The 20,261-nt window shown below is 48.2% G+C and overlaps 1 protein-coding gene across 2 annotated transcripts in view; it reads left to right on the top strand.

Moving 5' to 3' along the window:
• LOC138453018 (multiple epidermal growth factor-like domains protein 10) overlaps positions 1 to 20,261 on the top strand; it is a 318,657-nt gene that overhangs the window by 15,769 nt on the left and 282,627 nt on the right. The gene's annotated exons all lie outside the window — the stretch shown is intronic.

Raw genomic sequence — 20,261 nt, forward strand, 5'->3', positions numbered from 1 at the left:
GAGCAGTACTGTCCCTTCATGCATTGCTTCTGATGAAGAGCAGTACTGGCCCTTCACACATTGCTTCTGATGAAGAGCAGTACTGTCCCATCACGCATTGCTCCTGATGAAGAGTAGTACTAGCCCTTCACACATTGCTTCTGATGAAGAGCAGTACTGGCCCTTCACACATTGCTTACGATGAGGAGCATTACTGTCCCTTCACACATTCCTTCCGATGAAGAGCAGTACTGGCCCTTCACACATTGCTTCTGATGAGGAGCAGTACAGGCCCTTCACACATTGCTTCTGATGAAGAGCAGTACTGTCCCCTTACGCATTGTTTCTGATGATGAGCAGTACTGGCCCTTCACACATTGCTTACGATGAGGAGCATTACTGTCCCTTCACACATTCCTTCCGATGAAGAGCAGTACTGCTCCTTCACACATTGCTTCTGATGAAGAGCAGTACTGTCCCTTCACACATTGCTTCTGATGGTCAGCAGTACTGTCCTCTTCACACATTGCTTCTGATGAAGAGCAGTACAGCCCTTTCACACTTTGCTTCTGATGAGGAGCAGTACTGTCCCCTTACGCATTGTTTCTGATGATGAGCAGTACTGTCCTCTTCACGCATTGCTTCTGATGAGGAACAGTACTGCCCCTTCACACATTGCTTCTGATCAAGAGCAGTACTGCCCCTTCGCACATTGCTTCTGATGAAGAGCAGTACTGGCCCTTCACATATAGCTTCTGATGAAGAGCAGTACTGTCCCTTCACACATTGCTTCTGATCAAGAGCAGTACTGGCCCTTCACACATTGCTTCTGATGAAAAGCAGTACTGTCCCTTCACACAATGCTTCTGATCAAGAGCAGTACTGTCCCTTCACACATTGCTTCTGATGAAGAGCAGTACTGGCCCTTCACGCATTGCTTCTGATGAAGAGCAGTACTGTCCCCTTCACACATGGCTTCTGATGAAGAGCTTTACTGCCCCTTCACACATTGCTTCTGATGAAGAGCAGTACTGTCCCTTCACACATTGCTTCTGATCAAGAGCAGTACTGTCCTTTCACACATTCTTTCTGATGAAGAGCAGTACTGGCCCTTCACACATTGCTTCTGATGAAGAGCAGTACTGTCCCTCACGCATTGCTTCTGATCAAGAGCAGTACTGGCCCTTCACACATAGCTTCTGATGAAGAGCAGTACTGTCCCTTCACACATTGCTTCTGATCAAGAGCAGTACTGGCCCTTCACACATTGCTTCTGATCAAGAGCAGTACTGTCCCTTCACACATTGCTTCTGATCAAGAGCAGTACTGTCCCTTCACGCATTGCTTCTGATGAAGAGCAGTACTGTTCCTTCACGCATTGCTTCTGGGAAGGGCAGTACTCCCCCTTCACACATTGCTTCTGATGAAGAGCAGTACTGTCCCTTCACACATTGCTTCTGATGAGGAACAGTACTACCTCTTCACACATTGCTTACAATGAAGAGCAGTACTATCCCTTCACGCATTGATTCTGATGAAGAGCAGTACTGTCCCTTCACGCATTGCTTCTGATGAAGAGCAGTACTGTCCCTTCATGCATTGCTTCTGATGAAGAGCAGTACTGTCCCTTCACACATTGCTTCTGATGAAGAGCAGTACTGGCCCTTCACGCATTGCTTCTGATGAAGAGCAGTACTGTCCCTTCACACATTGCTTCTGATGAGGAACAGTACTACCTCTTCACACATTGCTTACAATGAAGAGCAGTACTATCCCTTCACGCATTGCTTCTGATGAAGAGCAGTACTGTCCCTTCATGCATTGCTTCTGATGAAGAGCAGTACTGTCCCTTCACACATTGCTTCTGATGAAGAGCAGTACTGGCCCTTCACGCATTGCTTCTGATGAAGAGCAGTACTGTCCCTTCACACATTGCTTCTGATGAGGAACAGTACTACCTCTTCACACATTGCTTACAATGAAGAGCAGTACTATCCCTTCACGCATTGCCTCTGGGAAGGGCAGCACTGTCACTTCATGCATTGCTTCTGATGAAGAGCAGTACTGGCCCTTCACACATTGCTTCTGATGAAGAGCAGTACTGCCCTTTCACACATTTCTTCAGATGAAGAGCAGTACTGCCCTTTCACACATTGCTTCTGACGAGGAGCAGTACTGTCCCCTTCATGCATTGCTTCTGATGAAGAGCAGTACTGTCCCTTCACACATTGTTCCTGATGACGAGCAGTACTGTCCCCTTCATGCATTGCTTCTGATGAAGAGCAGTACTGTCCCTTGATGCATAGCTTCTGATGAAGAGCCCTACTGCCCCCTTCACACATTGCGGTGATAAAGAGCAGTACTGTCCCCTTACGCATTGCCTCTGATGAAGAGCAGTACTGGTCCTTCACACATTGCTTCTGATGAAGAGCAGTACTGTCCCTTCACACATTGCTTCTGATGAAGAGCAGTACTGTCCCTTCACACATTGCCTCTGGGAAGGGCAGTACTGTCTCTTCATGCATTGCTTCTGATGAAGAGCAGTACTGCCCTTTCACACACTGCTTATGATGAGGAGCAGTACTCCCCCTTCACACATTGCTTCTGATGAGGAGCAGTACTGTCCCCTTCACACATTGCTTCTGATGGTCAGCAGTACTGTCCCCTTCACACATTGCTTCTGATGAAGAGCAGTACTGGCCCTTCACACATTGCTTCTGATCAAGAGCAGTACTGGCCCTTCACACATTGCTTCTGATCAAGAGCAGTACTGCCCCGTCACGCATTGCTTCTGATGAGGAGCAGTACTGGGCCTTCACACATTGCTTCTGATGAAGAGCTTTACTGCCCCTTCACACATTGCTTCTGATGAAGATCAGTACTGTCCCTTCACACATTGCTTCTGATCAAGAGCAGTACTGTCCCTTCACACATTGCTTCTGATGAAGAGCAGTACTGGCCCTTCACATATAGCTTCTGATGAAGAGCAGTACTGTCCCTTCAAACATTGCTTCTGATCAAGAGCAGTATTGGCCCTTCACACATTGCTTCTGATAAAAAGCAGTACTGTCCCTTCACACAATGCTTCTGATCAAGAGCAGTACTGTCCCTTCACACATTGCTTCTGATGAAGAGCAGTACTGGCCCTTCACGCATTGCTTCTGATGAAGAGCAGTACTGTCCCCTTCACACATGGCTTCTGATGAAGAGCTTTACCTCCCCTTCACACATTGCTTCTGATGAAGAGCAGTACTGTCCCTTCACACATTGCTTCTGATCAAGAGCAGTACTGTCCTTTCACACATTCTTTCTGATGAAGAGCAGTACTGGCCCTTCACACATTGCTTCTGATGAAGAGCAGTACTGTCCCTCACGCATTGCTTCTGATCAAGAGCAGTACTGGCCCTTCACACATAGCTTCTGATGAAGAGCAGTACTGTCCCTTCACACATTGCTTCTGATCAAGAGCAGTACTGGCCCTTCACACATTGCTTCTGATGAAGAGCAGTACTGTCCCTTCACACATTGCTTCTGATCAAGAGCAGTACTGTCCCTTCGCACATTGCTTCTGATGAAGAGCAGTACTGGCCCTTCACGCATTGCTTCTGATGAAGAGCAGTACTGTCCCTTCACACATTGCTTCTGATGAGGAACAGTACTACCTCTTCACACATTGCTTACAATGAAGAGCAGTACTGGCCCTTCACACATTGCTTCTGATGAAGATCAGTTCTGCACCTTCACACATTGTTTCTGATGGAGAGCAGTACTGTCCCTTCACGCATTGCCTCTGGGAAGGGCAGCACTGTCACTTCATGCATTGCTTATGATGAGGAGCTGTACTGGCTATTCACACATTGCTTCTGATCAAGAGCAGTACTGTGCCTTCACACATTGCTTCTGATGAAGAGCAGTACTGGGCCTTCACGCATTGCTTCTGATGAAGAGCAGTACTGTCCCTTCACACATTGCTTCTAATGAAGAGCAGTACTGTCCATTTCACACATTGCTTCTGATGAAGAGCAGTACTGTCCCTTCACGCATTGCCTCTGGGAAGGGCAGTACTGTCCTTTCATGCATTGCTTCTTATGAAGAGCAGTACTGCCCTTACGCACATTGCTTCTGATGAGGAGCAGTACTGTCCCCTTCACGCATTGCTTCTGATGAAGAGCCGTACTGTCCCCTTTACACATTGCTTCTGATGAAGAGCTGTACTGTCCCTTTACACATTGCTTCTGATGAAGAGCTGTACTGTCCCTTCACACATTGCTTCTGATGAAGAGCAGTACTGTCCCTTCACGCATTGCCTCTGGGAAGGGCAGTACTGCCCTTTCACACATTTCTTCAGATGAAGAGCAGAACTGCCCTTTCACACATTGCTTCTGACGAGGAGCAGTACTGTCCCCTTCATGCATTGCTTCTGATGAAGAGCAGTACTGTCCCTTCACACATTGTTCCTGATGACGAGCAGTACTGTCCCCTTCATGCATTGCTTCTGATGAAGGGCAGTACTGTCCCTTCACACATTGCTCCTGATGAAGAGCAGTACTGTCCCCTTCACACATTGCTTCTGATGAAGAGCAGTACTGCCCCTTCACAAATTGCTTCTGGTGAAGAGCAGTACTGTCCCTTCACATTTTGCCTCTGGGGAAGAGCAGTACTGCCCGTTCACGCATTGCTTCTGATGAAGAGCAGTACTGCCCCTTCACATATTGCTTCTGATGAAGAACAGTACTGGCCCCTTTACACATTGCTTCTGATTTAGAGCAGTACTGCCCTTTCACACATTGCTTCTATTGAAGAGCAGTACTGTCCCCTTCACACATTGCTTCTGATGACGAGCAGTACTGTCCCTTCACACATTGCTTCTGATGAAGAGCAGTACTGGCCCTTCACACATTGCTTCTGATGAGGAGCAGTACTGGTCCTTCACACATTGCTTCTGATGAAGAGCAGTACTGCCCCTTTACCCATTGCTTCTCATGAAGAGCAGTACTCTCACTTCACTCATTGCTTCTGATGAAGAGCAGTACTGGCCCTTCACACATTGCTTCTGATGAAGAGCAGTACTCCCCCTTCACACATTGATTCTGATTAAGAGCTGCACTGTCCCCTTTACACATTGCTTCTGATTTAGAGCAGTACTGTCCCTTCACACATTGCTTCTGATGAAGAGCCATACTGTCCCTTCACACATTGCTTCTGATGAACAGCAGTACTGCCCTGTCACACATTGTTCTGATGAGAGCAGTACTGTCATTTCAGACATTGCTTTGGATGAAGAGCAGTACTGGGCCTTCACGCATTGCTTCTGATGAAGAGCAGTACTGTCCCTTCACACATTGCTTCTAATGAAGAGCAGTACTGCCCTTACACACATTGCTTCTGATGAGGAGCAGTACTGTCCCCTTCACGCATTGCTTCTGATGAAGAACAGTACTGCCCCTTCACACATTGCTTCTGATGAAGAGCTGTACTGTCCCTTCACACATTGCTTCTGATGAAGAGCAGTACTGCCCTTTCACACATTTCTTCAGATGAAGAGCAGTACTGCCCTTTCACACATTGCTTCTGACGAGGAGCAGTACTGTCCCCTTCATGCATTGCTTCTGATGAAGAGCAGTACTGTCCCTTCACACATTGTTCCTGATGACGAGCAGTACTGTCCCCTTCATGCATTGCTTCTGATGAAGAGCAGTACTGTCCCTTCACACATTGCTCCTGATGAAGAGCAGTACTGTCCCCTTCACACATTGCTTCTGATGAAGAGCAGTACTGCCCCTTCACGCATTGCTTCTGATGAAGAGCAGTACTGCCCTTTCACACATTGCTTCTGATGAAGAGCAGTACTCCCCCTTCACGTATTGATTCTGATGAAGAGCCGTACTGTCCCCTTTACACATTGCTTCTGATTTAGAGCAGTACTGTCCCTTCACACATTGCTTCTGATGAAGAGCAGTACTGTCCCCTTTACATATTGCTTCTGATTTAGAGCAGTACTGCCCTTTCACACATTGCTTCTATTGAAGAGCAGTACTGTCCCTTCACACATTGCTTCTGATGAAGAGCAGTACTGGCCCTTCACACATTGCTTCTGATGAGGAGCAGTACTGGTCCTTCACACATTGCTTCTGATGAAGAGCAGTACTGCCCCTTTACCCATTGCTTCTTATGAAGAGCAGTACTCTCACTTCACTCATTGCTTCTGATGAAGAGCAGTACTGGCCCTTCACACATTGCTTCTGATGAAGAGCAGTACTGTCCCTTCACACATTGATTCTGATTAAGAGCTGCACTGTCCCCTTTACACATTGCTTCTGATTTAGAGCAGTACTGTCCCTTCACACATTGCTTCTGATGAAGAGCAGTACTGTCCCCTTTACATATTGCTTCTGATTTAGAGCAGTACTGCCCTTTCACACATTGCTTCTATTGAAGAGCAGTACTGTCCCTTCACACATTGCTTCTGATGAAGAGCAGTACTGGCCCTTCACACATTGCTTCTGATGAGGAGCAGTACTGGTCCTTCACACATTGCTTCTGATGAAGAGCAGTACTGCCCCTTTACCCATTGCTTCTTATGAAGAGCAGTACTCCCCCTTCACACATTGATTCTGATTAAGAGCTGCACTGTCCCCTTCACACATTGCTTCTGATGAAGAGCAGTACTGCCCTTACACACATTGCTTCTGATGAGGAGCAGTACTGTCCCCTTCACGCATTGCTTCTGATGAAGAACAGTACTGCCCCTTCACACATTGCTTCTGATGAAGAGCTGTACTGTCCCTTCACACATTGCTTCTGATGAAGAGCAGTACTGCTCTTCACACATTTCTTCAGATGAAGAGCAGTACTGCCCCTTCACGCATTGCTTCTGATGAAGAGCAGTACTGCCCTTTCACACATTGCTTCTGATGAAGAGCAGTACTCCCCCTTCACGTATTGATTCTGATGAAGAGCCGTACTGTCCCCTTTACACATTGCTTCTGATTTAGAGCAGTACTGTCCCTTCACACATTGCTTCTGATGAAGAGCAGTACTGTCCCCTTTACATATTGCTTCTGATTTAGAGCAGTACTGCCCTTTCACACATTGCTTCTATTGAAGAGCAGTACTGTCCCTTCACACATTGCTTCTGATGAAGAGCAGTACTGGCCCTTCACACATTGCTTCTGATGAGGAGCAGTACTGGTCCTTCACACATTGCTTCTGATGAAGAGCAGTACTGCCCCTTTACCCATTGCTTCTTATGAAGAGCAGTACTCTCACTTCACTCATTGCTTCTGATGAAGAGCAGTACTGGCCCTTCACACATTGCTTCTGATGAAGAGCAGTACTGTCCCTTCACACATTGATTCTGATTAAGAGCTGCACTGTCCCCTTTACACATTGCTTCTGATTTAGAGCAGTACTGTCCCTTCACACATTGCTTCTGATGAAGAGCAGTACTGTCCCCTTTACATATTGCTTCTGATTTAGAGCAGTACTGCCCTTTCACACATTGCTTCTATTGAAGAGCAGTACTGTCCCTTCACACATTGCTTCTGATGAAGAGCAGTACTGGCCCTTCACACATTGCTTCTGATGAGGAGCAGTACTGGTCCTTCACACATTGCTTCTGATGAAGAGCAGTACTGCCCCTTTACCCATTGCTTCTTATGAAGAGCAGTACTCCCCCTTCACACATTGATTCTGATTAAGAGCTGCACTGTCCCCTTCACACATTGCTTCTGATGAAGAGCAGTACTCCCCCTTCACACATTGATTCTGATTAAGAGCTGCACTGTCCCCTTTACACATTGCTTCTGATTTAGAGCAGTACTGTCCCTTCACACATTGCTTCTGATGAAGAGCCATACTGTCCCATCACACATTGCTTCTGATGAATGTTATGAACTTCTGCAGCACAATACTCTCTAGGGATTGGAGTCTAAGTTCTTGGCATATGACCACCATTGAGAGGGCGTTGGGCAGCCACAGACATTTCCGCAGAAACAAACCTTCTAACAGAACCCAGATTTTCCAAGCCATACACAACATACCCTCCGCACCATATGAAAAAATGGGGACCACCTTCTGCTGGTAGAATTACAGGATCGGTATGAGGGAACATTTGCCATATGTTTGGAGGATTCTCATGCCTTGTGCTGCCAGGCGCTTGAAGTAATTGAGGCAGGGCACACAAGATATATTTCAGGAGCTTTAATGCATGGCCCCCGGAGGTCGGACCAACAGCAACGGAATCACATAGAATGTTATGTTTCACAGGGATCGATTGTGATCACGGAGTTCCGTGAGCTGGATCAAGTATATCATATGTAACATCTCCCTTACTGGGAGAAAACAAAAAGATTAAAGATGGGGGAAAGAGAGGCGGGGAACAGGGTGGAAGAACAAGGGAAGAGAAATATGTGGTTTGCAAACAGTAGATAGATTAGTAGTAGATGTAGTCGTTGTTGAAGTTTCGGAAGATTTTCCGATTTCTCCTCGACAGTCTTCTAATAGAGGTTCCGTCGGTGTCTCCATGTATTTCATTTTCTTCTGGTTGGCTGTGGTGGAGTGTTCCTCCAAGAGTGGAGTTTTTCCATGATGGGTTCCGTGTGTCATGTGCTCGGATGTACTGGGTCTGTGAATGTCCATTGTTATTTTTACCAGATCATCTCCCGACCACTTCTTCCCATCCTCTAATACAACAGATTTGCCTTGACAAAGGATGACTCTTTGTGGAGATCTGAAGTTAGTTTCGCCCTTGAGTGTCTTTTTTGGCTCTTTGACACAGACCCAGTCGCCTAAACAAATTTGCATTCCCTTTACAGAATGTTTTGAGTCATAATATGTTTTATACTTTGCCTGTTTCTCGTGTACTCTTTCCTGAATTTGTTCCATGTCTAATTTAGCTTCTCTACTGTCCATTAAGATCCACGCTGGTCTTAGACGGTTGGTTGCAGCTCTGCCTCGCATCATGGTGAATGGCTCAATGTTGGTAGTGGTATGTGGCGTTGTTCTGTACGCACATGGGGCTTCTTTGAGTGTTTCTCTCCATGGGAGAGTATTAGCGATGGCTAATTGGACTTTGCTCTTTATTAGTCTGTTCATTCTCTCCACTAATCCATTGGATATTGGGTGGTACAAGGACGTGGTCACATGTTTGATGGATCTGTTATTAAGAAATTCTTGGAATTCAGAAGATATAAATTGAGATCCGTTGTCCGAGACTACTTCCTTGGGATCTCCTTCTCTGTAGAAAATTTCTGTCAGGAATTCTGTGACTTTTCTGGTGGTAACAATCATTTCGGCAATTCCCCATTCAGTCCACTTGGAAGTATAGTCTACAAGCACTATTATATATATTTTCATAGGTTCAATATTTTCAAAGGGACCCATAATGTCTATAGCGATTTTAGACCATACATTTTTGGGTGGCTCTATAGGTTGAAGGGGGGTCTTCCTTAGGATTTTAGATTTGTCATTCATGGTGCAGGCGGGGCAGTTTTTTACCGTCTCTTCAGCTTCTTTCCACATATTGGGCCACCAGTAGTTACTTCTCACCCTATTTTTTGTCAGACTTCTACCTAAATGGCCTTCATGGGCTAGTTCGAGCAATTTTTTCCTGAGCGGTATGGGTGGAATCAGCCTGTCTCCTCTGAAGATATGTTTCTCATCCATGGTTATTTCATTCTGATAGGTATAAATTCTGCCAGGGCTTGACTAGGTTCAACCCAGCCATTGATTATCGCTTTCCTGATTTCTTGTTGCTCTACATCGGTGCTGGTGATGTTTAGCCAGTCATCTTTGGGAATGGCAGGGTTGACAATGGCTATAATGTCCTCATCGGAATGTTTGGTCTCATCTTCTTGGTTGGTGGACAACCTGGAGAGGCAATCAGTCACTTGATTTGAGGGACCGGGAGTATAGCACACTTGAAGATTGTACTGCATGATGTCGAGGAACCAACACCTAATCCTCGGTGACATGAGGTGGGGTGTCTTGGATTGAAGGACGTTCACTAGAGGCTTATGATCCGTTTTGAGTGTTATGGGTATGCCCCATATTAAGTTCCTGAAGTGCTGTAGAATCCACTTCACCCCCACAGCTTCTCTCTCAATGGTGGAATAATTTAGTTCTGCACCTCTCAGAACTCTTGAGGCAAAGGCGATGGTTACAATGCCCCTTTCTGTTGTTGTTCAAGGACGCCTCCAAGTCCGATCTTGCTGGCGTCTACAGAGATAATGGTTTTAGCTTTGCAGTCAAACATTGCTAGGGCAGGAGCTTAATTGACATTGGACTTGACTTCTTCAAACTCGTTCTTGCATTCAGTGGTCCAGACAAACTTGGTGGCCTTTTCCATGAGGTTCCACATGTGTTTCGTCTTGTTGGCATAGTTGCTTATAAATTTGGAATAGTATTCGGTCATGCAGAGAAAACTCCTGAGTTGGTCCTTGTTCTCAGGTTCGGCTATATTTAGTATGGCATCCATGAGCTTTTTCTTGGGACAGATTCCTTTGGCGTCGATAGAATGGCCAAGATAAGATACTTGATTGCACTTTATGTTTCATTTTTCTAATTTGAGAGTGAGTCCGCTTTTCTGGATCACTTGGAGGACGCCCATGAGTTTTGCATCGTGTTCATCTTCAGTACTGGTTGATATGAGGATGTCATCTTGAAAACAATGTACGCCCTCAAGACCTCCGAATAGATGTGACATTAGCCTCTGAAATACTGCTGCAGCCGAGGCGAGACCAAAGGGCATCCTGTTGAACATGAACGCCCCCAAAGGTGTTACAAATGATGTGAGGTTCTTCAAAGTCTCTTCCAATGCAATCTGGTGGTATGCTGACGAGAGGTCAATGGTACTAAAATACTTAGCTGGTTTCATGGTCGATAAAAGTTCAAATATGTTAGGAAGAGGGTGTCTACCCAACCATATGTTCTTGTTTAAATCTCTCAAATCGACACATATTCTTATGGAGTTGTCGGGCTTTCCCACCAGGATGATCGGCGCAAGCCACTCAGAGCTTTCTATGGGCTGGATGATATTTTCGGTATACACGCATTTTGTCGACCACTTCACATAGGCGAGTGAGTTCCTTTTTTAGAGCGTCTTTGGTACCAAAAGGAATTCCTTGGACACAATGGGCTACAGGAATGGTGCCCTTCTTCAAGACTATCTTGTGTTGGAAACCTTGGAGGAGTCCCACCTTATCACTGAATACTTTGGGGAACTTCTTGGCCAAGGTGGACTTTATGTCAGAGGACTTCATGTTAGTGGCATCACTGAGCACACTCAATACAGGGATTTCTTCTCCAGGGTGGATCTTTATTTGCAGAGCAGCCTGTTCTTCCCAGCCTACAACTGAAGAGCCATTCTTGGCCACGAAAAGCTTGCAATATGTCTCTCTGTAGTGAAATCTGAGTCTCACCCATGTGTATCCAATTATTTCAATGGGAGTTTTTCCATACCCCGTGGCCCTTACCGGTTGGGTCGTAGGTCTTGCATCTTTTTGGATAGCATCCCCAAAAATGTCTGGACAGCCACCATCGTGTAGGGGGAGCCTGTATCCACCATTACTTGCAACGGTGTCTCATCTATGTGCATGTCGACCCAAGGACCTTTGGGCTCTTGTGAAGAGGTGATGGTGAGTATCTGTATTGGTAGACAGGTTTGGTCAACGAGCAACATATCATCGTGACTCGGATCATTTCCTATGAATCTCACAGACCCTGATCTGTTAAAAGGTCTTCTGGAGTACCAGTTGGGCCTATCAAGCCTTCCGCGCATGTTTCTGCACACCTTCGCAAAATGTCCAAACTGGCCACATTTGTAGCACTCAGCATTGTTGACAGGACACGTCTTGTCAGCATCTTCGTGTTTAAACCATCCACATCTTTGGCAGTGAGCAGAATCTCTGTTGTCGCTAGCCGAAATTCTCCCTCTTCTGGGGTTAAATTTTGAGCCTTGAGAGGGGGGAGCTCTTCTTACTAGGTATAGCAGATTGTCGGTGGGGTTGATTTCAGATTCGGTTTCGACAGACTTGACTTCGATGCTCTCTCTTTGGGACAGCCTCTCCCTCATACAGTGGTCACCATATTCCATGCTTCTCGCTATTTCAGTGGCTTGGTCTAGGGAAGGGTTTCTCATCTGCCATAATTTTTGCTGAATGCATGGGTCAGCCACATTGAGGACGAGCTGGTCTCTCAAATACTCATAACCGACCCCAATAAATTCACAAGTTGACATTAGTACTCTTAATGAAGCGATGTAAGAGTCGATTGACTCACCCTTCAATTGTTTCCTGGCAAAGAACCCGTACCTCTCCAGTACTATGTTTGTTTTGTTGCCAAAATGCTTGGCAAGTTTGGCCAGAGCTGTGTCAAACTTGTGGTTGCCATCGCCCCCAGCATCATCTGTTTCTGGCAGTGCCCTAAATAGTCTTAGAGCCTCAGCTCCTATGCAATTCAAGAGAGTTGCTTCCTTAAGGTCATCATTAAACTTGTTGCTCCCAATGGCTCTGAGGTAGACGTGGAACCCGTCAACCCACTGTTTCCAGGGGCATGTTGGAGTTCCAGGGCATGCAAGGAACCTGGTAGGATGAGAAATGTTCTGCATGGCTGTTGAGGAAGGTCTGGAGTCGTGAGGTGTTCTCTGTGCACTGTGGAGATGGTAGAGTGTGCAAACACTTGTGGGTGATTTGTGGGGTTTTTGGCACTCTGGGGTGTAGAGATGTTTGTGGAGCACAATTGGATTGGGCTGGAGATGGTGGGGCACAGTTATTGTGATCTCTTGGGGATTGCAATCACTTGTTCGTAGAGTACATTTGGATTGGGTTGGCCTCGGATCTAGGGTTATAGCCCTCTGGTTTTATGCAACAGTTTTCTTTGTCCTTTTATTTATTTATTTTTTTTGCTAAATCCGCAGGTTGGGAGCTCTTATTCTATGGAGAGTGAGCTCAGCAACATTGTTGTCATGGTTACTGATCTCAGGAAACAAGGATGGCTGCGCGTAATCCTACGCATTGAGGTTCTTTCCTCGAATCGCTGTTAGTCGGTGATTCGTAAGACACTTTCCCGTGGCGAGCAGAGCCATGAAACCCCCCAATAAAGTGTAAAAAGGTACCTCTGGTGAGCGGTGGGATGCTGGGGCTGGTCTGCTGCGCCGGGGCCACTTTGCTTCGCTTCGCAGCTGGGGAGGGCGCTTGATATTATCTGCGTTGCTCTCTCAGGGCTGGGGAGAGGCCGAACCTCGCAGCCGGTGCTGCGGTCGTTGCAGGGCCGTGGGTTGGCAGGCAGCACAGTCCGGTACACTCCGGGGGCCGGGGTTCCCTTCCTCGTCAGCAGATGAAGTAATTGAGGCAGAGCACACGAGATATATTTCAGGAGTTTTAATGCAAGGCCCCCGGATGTCGGGCCAACAGCAACGGAATCACATAGAATGTTATGTTTCAAAGGGATCGATGGTGATCACGGAAGTCCGTGGGCTGCGTCACATATAATCATATATAACAGCGCTTGGTCTTTAATCTGAGCGCAGGATAGTGGGCACTGTCATCACAGTGCTTATTTATGACAACCCCCAAGTACGTCATTGTGGAATTTCCAACATATTGTACATAGTATTTATACACATTGAAAAGTAGCGTCAATAATTATAACGTCCGTATTTGGTACAATGTAAAACATTGTATTAAATTACATTGTATTGCATAACGAACATCCCATGAGGGGAAATATGAGAGGGAAAAGAGGGGGGAAAGGGGAAAGAAAGAGAAAAGACACAATTCGTAATGTTTACATAATTCTTGACCACAATGACTTTCGATTAGGCGTACATTTCATACTCGCTTGCCCAAAGGGACTCCACCTCACCCGTAATGTTATACGTCTCTTGATTCGATCAAATTGGAAGTGAGCAGTTGTGGTGCCTGTTAATGAGTAGGAAGAAAAATACATTGTAAGAAGTGCTTATTGTGATGCTGCCAGACAGTTCCCAGTGCATATTGTGCTAAGCACTGTTACCTTTCTCAGAATTAGTGGCCACAGGAATACCAGTGGCCCCTTCCTGATTCAATTATGTGTGTTCAACTTTAATCTGAAAAACCCGAACACGTGTGCATAAGTACCCATGTCTGATTATAGTCTCTTAACTAAGGAAGCTGAATATGAAGGGTCAATAGGAACACGGGCCCGAACCTACAATTTTTATTTAATTAGCATTTTTAAAGCGCTCACACAGCCTGAGGGCATCGAGGCACTGTTACAGGAATATGTCTCTTAATTGAATATTTACAATGCGCTTATACCCCAGAGATTTTTAAGCACAGACCTGGGATCGAACCTGTGTTGCTTCGCGTCATCTTGTTTCCAAGGCGAGCTCATTGCACTGAGCTATCCCCCGGGATAGTTAAATCGTTGCAGATTAATTGTTACCTGATCGTACACTTCAATATGCCTCCATAATATCCATATGCCTAATCCTAAATGTTGAGTGTATGTGAACCTGTGATCCCTAATTTAACTCGGATCCATCGTAATCTTACCTTTTTGATCATGGGAAAGGTCAATACATCAGGCTGTGGTCAGACAAGATCCGGCATTCAGCGTTCATCGCAGTGATACTCAGCGCCATTTTGCGGACGTGTAATACTTGCTGGGTGACGTCACTGGCTAGGTTAGGGTGCGAACAGCAAGATTGACCATGTTGCCAATTGGGTTGGACATCTTCATGCCGTAGCCTCAGTTAAGGTGGTTACACAATGTAACAAGTTGTTACTATAACACTTAAACGTATGATGGTGAAGTGTTATGAGTGGTGTTAAAATGGAAAAAAGGTCAGAAGCAGCAACTTTGTATGGAGAACATTGAGAACTAGGAGCTCCCATCTTGTATCTAATAGGAAGCCCGGTTATGATTCTGGGTGCACGTGCCACGCATACTGAACACAGTGAAGACCAGTCTTTAGCTGGGTATGACTCCAATTTCATACGCAGTCAGCATGCGGTAAGTAACTCCTTTATGGAACTAAGTGTATCATTAATACAAGTTATTAGTGGATGATGTATTAAGTATCCCAGGAAAGCGAGCTGGTAGTTGTTCTAAATCTTGTGTAAGTCTTCCCTACGGGGGCAAGGTATATTCCATAAATCAAGTCCCTCCGAAGGTCATCCCCCAATTGTTGAAATCAACTTTCGTTACAAGAAGACCTTGAACTCATGATCCAAATGTAATCCTTGTGTCACAGCGCAAAATTCGCATGTGAGTCTTGATTCTAAAAAAATTCAGCCGTGTTTACATGAACAGTGTTTTTTTGTCCAGGTTCCATGTTTATTTTTATTTTGTGTTATCTGAATTTGTCTCAAGCGTTGGCCTTACCCAGAGGGCTTCAGTTCATAAGGCAGCTCTGAAAGCATTGTTTAGCAAGAGTTGGAGTTCAGAGAGGTTCTTAGCTGAGGTACCTGTGAATAGGACATTACAATCATCCAATGTACTGCTGCTGAGCCTCTGGCTACTATTAAGCAATTGGCAGGTGCCAAGAATGTTCAGCTAAGGCTAATCAGCTTAGTAGTGTAAGCAGTGTGGAAGGCAAGGGAAGTGATGTGCGTGTGCATGTTGAGTTCCGCATCTAAGTAGACCCGAAGGGTTTTTCCTCGCTTGAAAACGGGATGGGGTTGTCGTCAGTGGTAAAGGAAGCGTGTGCAGGGTGAAGGGATTTCAGGCTGTGAGGGGAGCCCACAATGAGTGTCTCAGTTTTGTCCTTGTTGAGGCAAAGGTGATGGTTGGCCATCCAATTTTGTATGATGCTGTAAGTTTGCTTAACCAAGGTGGAGTAGTGGGAGTAGTTGCCTGTGAGTTTTGGAGAATCTTGGGGTCATCAGCAAAATTTGTGTAGGGAATGGCAGGGGAGGTGGTCTGGCTGAATTGTTAGGGGGCTTCTTGGAAAAGTGACGATGCAAGGTACAGTAGGGATCTGGAGTGGCATGGAGGTTGTGTGGGGTCCTTTACACACAGTCATGTTTGTTGTGTACGTGGTACACGAAGCGCGCATGCGCGGCCCAGCGGGCCGGCGCATGCGCGCTAGTTAATAAAGGCGGTGCCCGTGCAGTTCACGCCGGAGCACCGGAACGAGCAGACGTCTCCGGCGTGTGTTCTTGCGCGCCGCCACCGCGCGCTGGTGTCCCGACCCAGGGAGGCCCGCACACCACCTCAGGGCTCTCCCAGGGCACAACACTGGCGACGAGGAGGTACGGACTGCTTCCGTGCCCTGACAACCTCGGAGAGGCGGAAAGCCTTCCGTATTACGGACCCGCGGAGCGCCGGCGGCCATCTTGTTTTCACTCGCTCCCCCTTCACACGAGGCGGCAGTGGTTGCGGCCCGAAAGGGTGCTTGTGCGCCACTCGCCAGCTGTGTTTGAAGGACACAGACAATTTTTGGGAAAGCCCACAGTCCTGCAGGCGCAGGGCTGTGGCAATTAAGAAGAAAGAAGTGTGTTTTTACACCCCAACACTACCACGAGAAAAGGATAAGCCGCCATTCTCTCCAGACAGACAACTGTGAGTACTTGACGCAGAAATGGGTGAAGAGGCCGACGATGAGGGTGCCGCTGCCCCAATCCCCCGCAGATCTCGCAACTCCCTAGCCCCCATGCCGGAATTCGACACTACTGGCCCCCCTTCCAAGCTGGGCCCAAAGTGGCTATTGTGGGTCAAGAGACTAGATATGTTCTTCAGGGCATCTGAGGTGGACGATGATGACACCAAAGTTGCGACTATGATCTACTCGGCAGGCGCAGAAGTACATGGGCGCTGAAAGACAACTGGACGACGAGCCCCTAGACAAATTTTGCGCCCGTCTGAGACACCTGGCGACCTCCTGCAGATGGGTCAATGAGGAAGAAATGGTCCGCAACCAATTACTGCAGGGGTGCAGCTCTGGAAAACTTCGAAGGCAGGTACTGAGAGAACCTGGCCTGACCCTCCAGCAAATTTTGGACCTGGGTAGAGCACATGAGCTGGCGGAAGCCAGAGGTGCGAAAATGGACGCTGCCACGCGACCGAAGAATGACGAAGATGCATTCGCTGTGGGACGGTCAGCAGCTGGAAGGTCAAGGTGGGCGCCGAGAAGGCCTAGGACCGGAGAGAGCTGGACGAGGAGGCGCTCGCAGAGTGAGAGGCATCTCTTCGATCGATCAGGGCCTGCAGGACCTGGACATCGCGGAAGAAGAAGAGGAGGAGGAAGAGGTTTTCTACATCTCCGGCATCGCAAAAGGTCCTGGCACGAGGCGCCAACCCACATGCACTGTCAACATCGATGACGTTCCCACCCCCATTCTCATTGACACTGGGGCTTCGGTCTGCGTGCTAGCCACCAAACATTACGAGGCCCTGCCAGGCCCACCGGAACTATCAGCGTCCACGGCACAAATATATGCATTCGGGGGGGAAACACCCCTACCCATCCAAGGTGTGTTCGTTGCCCCGGTTTCTCATGGACAAAACACCATCAAAGCTAGATTCTTTGTCACCAGCGTCAGCCCACATTCCCTGTTGAGCTGTGCAGCGTCAGAGGCACTCGACATTGTCCACTTCACGTTTGGGGTATACCACGCCGATCTGAAAAGCATGTTACACAGGTTTGAAACTCTCTTCAAGGGCATTGGTAAACTGAACGCAGAGCCCATTCGCCTACACATCGACAAGTCCGTTAGGCCGACAGCCCTCAAACACCGCCGGATTCCTTTTCATTTAAGAGCCCAAGTGGAAGAGGAGCTGCAACAGCTAGTCGACCGGGACATCATTGAAAGAGTGGAAGGCCCCACCCCTTGGGTTTCGCCCATCGTAGTAGCCCCAAAGCCGAAACAGCCGGGGCTGTACGCATCTGCGTGGACATGAGGCTCCCAAACGCCGCCATCAAAAGGGAGCGTCACCTCACACCCACTCTAGACGACATCGTCAGAGAACTCCAAGGCGCCAAAGTCTTCTCCAAACTGGACCTCAGGTCTGGGTACCACCAGTTGGAGCTACACCCCGAGTCGAGGTACATTACGACATTCACTACTCACGAGGGGTTGTACCAGTACAAGAGACTTAACTTTGGAATCTCGTCCGCGGCAGAGGTCTTCCAGAACGCCATCAGAGGAGCCCTGTCCGGACTGAAAGGTGTCATTAACATGTCCGACGACATCTTGGTCTTCGCCAGGTCGGAAATTGAACATCTTAAACGGCTAGAGAACACTTTTGAGAGACTACAGGCGGTAGGCCTAACCCTGCACCAAGAAAAGTGCGAATTCCTCAAAGACCGACTGGAATTCTTTGGGTTCACCTTCCATGCGGGGGGCATATCCCCGGACCCTGGAAAAGTGAAAGACATAAGGGATGCGCCTCCACCCACATCACCGGCGGAGGTTCGGAGCTTCTTGGGGATGGTCAACTACTGCGGCCGATTCATCAAAGACCTAGCCTCTCTGTCGGAACCACTGAGGGCACTTACGAGGAATGACGTGGCTTGGCAGTGGACTGAGATTGAACAACGATCCTTCAATGCCATCAACGAAGCCCTGTCGGAGCAGGAGACAATGGCCTATTTCAACCCCAGCCGAGAATCAGAGATTGTGGTCGATGCCAGCCCGGTGGGACTGGGGGCAGTCCTCATGCAGGCAGACGAACTAGGGGTCATGAGGCCCATAGCATATGCCAGCAAAGCCCTCACCGACACGGAAAGACGGTACTCCCAGATAGAAAGGGAAGCCCTTGCCATCTTGTGGGGATGCAAACACTTTAGGATTTACATCCTCGGCAAACCCGTCGTCGTGATTACAGACCACAAACCCCTGATTCCTATCCTGTCCGGAACGTCATCCAAGCCGCCCCCCCGCATCGAAAGATGGATGCTGTCCCTCATTGAATATGGCGTCAAGTTAGTATACCGCCCAGGCACTCATAACCCCGCCGACTACCTTTCTCGCCACCCAGGCTCGGGGAACGCCCAGAGTCCCGTAGAGACGACAGACGCTGGGGACGCCGTGCATCTCGTCATTGAATCAGCCCTGCCAGTAGCCTTGTCGAGAGAGGACATTGCGGACGACTCGAACTCCGACGAGGCGTTCCTAAGAGTGAAAAGGGCGGTGGCCACCGGAGAGTGGCGGGACATCCTTCTAAACAATGCCAGGAGGAACCCAGAGGTACAAAGGGACCTACAACTGCTGTGGAAAGTTCGACACGAGCTCTCGGTGTCCACGGACGGCCTGTTGCTGCGAGGGAACCAAATCGTGATCCCCAGGTCGTTGATCACGAGAGTCCTCCAGTTGGCCCACACAGGGCACCAAGGCGTGGCCAGGATGAAGGCGCGCCTCAGGCTGAAGGTCTGGTTCCCCGATCTGGAACACAGGGTAGCCGAATTTGTGAGGACCTGCATCCCCTGCCAGGCCACAAGTCCTGTGGAGAGGGGTCCACCCATTCAGGCCATGGAACGGAGCAACGTGCCATGGGGAACAGTGCACGCAGATTTCGGCTCGACCGGAAGAGGTCTATATTTCTTGGTGGTCACGGACCAGTGGTCGAGGTACCCGGAAGTGGAACTCGTGGAATCCACCGCCAGCGATCACACCATAATGGCCATGGACAAAATCTTCGCCACACATGGGTTCCCATTGGAGATCTGCTCAGATAATGGAGCGCCGTTCCAAGGGCAGCGGTTCGCTAGATACTGCGTGGAACGAGACATCAAGCACCGGAAGGTGACCCCGCTGTGGCCAAGGGCCAATGGAGAGGTGGAGCGGTTCATGCGGACGCTTAACAAAATTTTTCGCATTTCTGTCAATGGAGGGGAGGACCTGCGACACAACCTAATCTACTTTCTCCGTGAGTACCGGTCCACCCCACATCGGTCCACCGGAATCACACCCGCCGAGGCGCTGTTCAGGCGAATACCCAGAGGGCTGATACCCGAAGCGGGAGATCGACGCCCAGGAGTGATCGATAGCGCACAGGTGACAGCAGACAGAGCAGCGAGAAACGAGAGTGAAACAACAAGGCGGAGGCTGCCGGAAAAGGAGATATCAGTAGGAGACACCGTCCTAGTCCGGAATAGGAAACCGGAAGGAAAACTCTCGATGACTTACGAAACCCAACCAATGGGAGTAACTCATGTCAAAGGTTCAATGGTCACAGCTGCGAACGCTCGAGGAACGGTAACCAGAAACGTGTCCTTCTTCAAGCGCATAGGACCCGTGGCAGCGGAGGGAGAAACCACTCCTGACCAAGGACAAGCAGCAGAGGCGCCGCAGGAAAGC

This window comes from Ambystoma mexicanum, chromosome 4p (genome assembly GCF_040938575.1).
Source record: "Ambystoma mexicanum isolate Mex_15411 chromosome 4p, UKY_AmexF1_1, whole genome shotgun sequence".
In the NCBI taxonomy this organism is placed as follows: Eukaryota; Metazoa; Chordata; class Amphibia; order Caudata; family Ambystomatidae; genus Ambystoma; species Ambystoma mexicanum.